This window comes from Heterocephalus glaber, unplaced genomic scaffold, assembly GCF_053883595.1.
Source record: "Heterocephalus glaber isolate CG9 unplaced genomic scaffold, H.glaber_assembly_v1.0 deba00000122, whole genome shotgun sequence".
In the NCBI taxonomy this organism is placed as follows: domain Eukaryota; kingdom Metazoa; phylum Chordata; class Mammalia; order Rodentia; family Bathyergidae; genus Heterocephalus; species Heterocephalus glaber.
Genome location: NW_028258138.1, coordinates 5,399,730 through 5,404,459, shown reverse-complemented (window position 1 = coordinate 5,404,459; position 4,730 = coordinate 5,399,730). Strand labels below are relative to the sequence as shown.

The 4,730-nt window shown below is 43.7% G+C and overlaps 1 pseudogene; it reads right to left on the bottom strand.

Annotated features, from left to right (window-relative positions):
* Positions 1 to 501: 501 nt before the first annotated feature.
* Positions 502 to 1,230, bottom strand: LOC101716113 (mitochondrial transcription rescue factor 1 pseudogene; annotated as a pseudogene).
* Between the last annotated feature and the right edge of the window lie 3,500 nt (positions 1,231 to 4,730).

Sequence of the window (4,730 nt, the reverse complement as noted above, 5' to 3'; positions counted from 1 at the left end):
TGAATTCTGTGTTAGTCAGGATTAGAAACATCTATAAGCATCTAACATCACAAAATAACAATGAACTAAGCAAGTTTAAGTGTGTAAATTTCCTATGACTGCTGTACAAACTACTACACAAATGTAGTAGCCTGAAACAACACAAATGTATTATCTTTTTGATCCAGAAGTGAGAAATCATGGTGTTGCATTGTAATTTGATAGAGAGCATTATGAGGTACAGAGAAAGAGCTCACTGTACAACAAAGCCAGGCCCCGAAGGATTAACTGTCTCCCCAGAAAAAAAGCCTTAATCCACTCATGCGAGTGGGGCCTTATACCCTAAATACCTCCCCTTTGGCCACATCCCCAACACTGTTGCATTGGGATTAATTTCCCAGCACATGAACTTTTTTTTTTTTTATGCTAAGAGAATTTTATTTTTGATAAAAATGTCTTTTTATGTTGGCCCCTCCTCCCACCACTAAAGAGCATCTTTAGAGGTAAAAAGTAATGCATTACTTACTCTAAAGTAATGTATTTAGATGTACTCTTCTTAGGCAACTTTAACTTCTTCCACCTTCGTAGCACCACTCGGTAATTGTCACTTTGCGTCTTCTCTTCCAACACCTTTTTCAGAAGAATCTGCATTACTGCCTCTGTTTCTGCTTCTCAGTCCTCTCCAATGACAAGGTCCAGTGTATCTCCTACTTTTACTGTTCTGCTTTTCTTCCGTAATTTTTCCCCATTCAGTCTGAGATCACCTTTGTAGAATGCATCTTCCACTTGGTTCCTCCCAATATCTAGGCCTGACTTCAGGATAACATCGAACCGAAAAGACTGAACCACCTTCTCCAGGTCCTTGTAGTCTTTGACCATGGTGGGGTCATCTTCAAGCTCCTCTTCCTGCTCACTTCTCTCCCTGTAGTCACTCTCCTCATCAGAGTCCTCTTCACCTACTTTTTGCTGAGTTTTTTTAGAGGACTTTTTAGAGCTTATATTACTTTTGAATCTTATAAAAAATGGAAAAATATATTCTGAAGATACTAAAAGCCCTGGGAATCTCAGAGAGAAAATATTATGGAAAAGTGTTTTATAATCTGATGCTTTTAACTTAGTACTTGAAAAGTATAAACATCAATAACAGGAAGCACAGAGTTTGTGTGAAGGTGTCCCTTGAAGCACACCCCAGAGTCCAATCCAGGCTTCTGGCTTTTTAAAAATACCAGTGAACAATCTAACACTGGTCATAGCCTTGGTGCATCCAACACATTTTCTTTCTTCGTAAAGAATTTTTTTTGGTACAGAGATCGAACTCAGGACCTTGTGCTTGGGAGGCAGGCGGAGGCACCACTGAGCTAAATCCCTGGCTTCCTTTTACATTTTTTGAGAAAGGGTCTTACTATGTAGCTTAGGCCATCCTTGACCTGCTGTGTAGCTCAGGATGGCCTAGAACTTGTGGCGGTCCTCCTGCTTCAGCTTCCTAAGAACTAGGACTACAACTATGTGCCACCATGCACACAGCTACACTTACGCATATTCTAATTTAATATACAATAGCCTTGCAAAGAGCTTTAAATTTTACTAAATCAGGGATAAAGGAAGAAAACAGCATATTTCAAGACTCCATAGATGTATTTCATGGATCACTACAATAAATTTTCCTTCAACAAAAGCTAACCTTTGCCTATTACAATACCAAAGGGAATGGAGAGTTTGAGGGGTAGGAAAATGGGAGGAACTGTGACCCCAACTGAGAAGAAACCCCAAGAGGAGGCACCCGGGGCAGGAGAGTACTCATGGCTCTGAGGGGAAGTCATCTGCATCCATAGCTGGGTACCTGTGCTATGCCTAAGCCCTAGCTCTGCACCACACTGCTGCTCCTTTTGGAGAACACCTGCATACGGGGCTCCCTACCCATCTCAGACAGTTGTTCCCCTGCAATAGGGAACCTTTACCAGCAGAAAATAACTCTGAAATCACACTCCCACAAAAATGTACAAAGCCAAGTACCACCTTTGTGTTTATTAGCTACTCCCTCTCTGGGATCTGCTTCACTTTCCAGCAGCCAAACACTGGCAAATGCAAGTTTAGACTACATATGAGACAGATATAAAACCGAAGAAACATGTCAAGCCAGTTTTTGGTAGAGAGGATGAACATTTGTAGGTGAGCAGTGGACACTCAAGGCTTCAAGGGAGGAGCTTGGGAATCCAGAACTAGTCAGGAAAGCCCTGAGTTGGAGGGAAGCACCATAAAGAGGATACAACCAGCTCCTCTTCAGCTAGAGCAGCAGCACATGAGTTTTGTACAACACATTCAGCCCAAAACACGTTCCTTGTACCCCAGTAACTCTACACACAGAGGAATGAAATGCTAGAAGAAAAAGTTGAGCATAAGAAGAAAACTGTGGAGGATGACAGGATCCATCCAGAATCCATCCTGGTTCAGGTCGAGAGCCTCGTTCTAGATAATGCATGAAAGAATCAGACTCAGGAAGGAGGGACCCAGCCTTTAGCAAAACAAGACCACATCATGTTAGTTAAAGAGTGGACACGCGGGAAGGAGAGTGAGACCCAGGTGGCCCCTTGCCAGAGCTCCGAGGTTGTGGCTCTTCTGCAGCTCCTATGCCGAAGGCCTACACCTATTCCACGTCACTCCCCAGGGTGGGAGTGAGCATGGTGAATGTTTTCCTGAAGTCGAACTACAGAGAGGAGGAGAGACCTGAGTTCCAGGACCAAGCCCTTCCCACGAGGAGATGGTAGCCATGTGCTACTCCATAACCCTCATGTGAATCCGCTTCCGACTGGCTACGGAGATGAATGAAGAGAACCTGGACCATTATTATGCAGGCTTCGGGGACTGCAGCTCTGATTTGGACCATTACTCTCCATTTGGACCAGAAAAACATATGGGACCTTAATCTTACCTCCCTTACTTGTATAGAATGATGACCATCATACTGATCTCCCATCCCTTTGCTGGTGTCAAGAGTTGGCTTCAATAAATAATTTAACCTTTGGAGAAAAAAACAAAACAAAACAGTGGACAGACCATGTGCTCTGCGCATCTCTGTGTTGCGAGGTCTGAGTCCTTGCTGTGGGTTGAGTGGTGCCTGACCCCCAAAGGTACATCCATTCAGAGCCTGCGAATGGAACCTTACTTGGAAAAGGATCTTTGCAGGTAAAATTATGGATCTTAAGATCCACCATAGATTATTTCACCAGATAATGAATTCACCAGAGAAGAAAGAAGGAAAAGACCCACAGAGGAGGAGGTATGGAAAGCGAAGCAGACTATAGCCTTGTCTGTTAGTTAAAGAACACCACCAGGTCTGAGCAGCCAGCAGAAACTAGCACAGTGGCAGGAAGAGTCTCTGCCCTCAGAGACTCCAGCTGAAACCAGCCTTGCCAACATTCTGATGTTGGACTCCTGGTTCCCGGAAGTATGACAGTGTATGTTTCTATTGCTTTAACCCACTGACTTTGTAGTGATTTGTCACACCAGCTCTAGGAAACTAGGATGGCATCCTAAAGTAACCAAGGATAAAACTGGGCTTGGCCATTGTTGGACCTAAGCATCATCCTGGTCATCCATCCCACCCAACTTTGGAACAAGTGGAGGCCTGGCAGAAGGGTGCCCGGTGGCTAGCAGTGGTGTCAGCACTGAGGCCAGCCTGGCTGGGATGCTGCTCAGAAGTGGGAGGGGACAGAGTCTTGGGAAGGGGAAGAGACAGCCAGCACGCGACACTTGGATGCTGCTCGCAGTGACTCTTCAGTCTCTACTGGAGTTACTTGTTCAGTCGCCTTTCTTCTTCTCTGGGCTGTCAGCTCCACAAGGGGGAGACATCTCTGGTTTATTCTCCTGTGATTCTTTCATTTAAGCATAATGTATAATTGGCACTGGAAAAGATGGAGAGACCGAGAAGGGAGGGGAGGGAAGGGGTTTTAAGATGAGTTAAGATGTGTTATGTACATGCACCAACTCCCCACCATGAGTGTAATCATTATGCAGTGCAGACGTGCTAATAAAAATAAAAATAAAAAGATTAACTAGCACCAGTACACAGATATGGGACTACTGATCCACATAAATAATACCTTTTAAAATCTCTTTATATCATATTATAGGTACCTTATTGCAAGTTTCACCTCTGACATATTTATATTTTTAACTTTCAATGAGACAAAATTTTTAGCAGCTGTACCTCAGACAAAGGACTACTATCTAGAATATATAAAGAGCTGAAAAAAATCAGACCCCTCAAATTCAAAGACCCAATTCAAAAATGGGCATCTGAAATGAACAGACATTTCTCAGACAAAGAAGTAAAAGCAGCAAATAAACATATGAAAAACTGTTCAACATCACTGGTCATTCGAGAGATGCAGACGAAAACAACACTGAGATTCCACCTCACCCCAGAAAGAGTGGCTGCTATCAAGAAATCATCCAATAACAAATGCTGACTGGCGGGGGTGTGGGGAGAAAGGAAGCCTTCTCCATTGTCGGTAGGAGTGCAGACTGGTGCAACCACTGTGGAAATCAGAATGGAGATACCTCAAAAAGCTAGGACTGGTGGTCCCATTTGACCCAGCTACTCCCCTGCTGAGTATCTTCCCAAAACAATTAAAAGAATCTTACTAAAGAGATATATGTGCATCCATGTTTATAGCGGCACAGCTCGTAATAGCGAAAGCTTGGAAACAGCCCAAGTGCCCATCAACTGGAGACTGGATAAAGAAGATGTG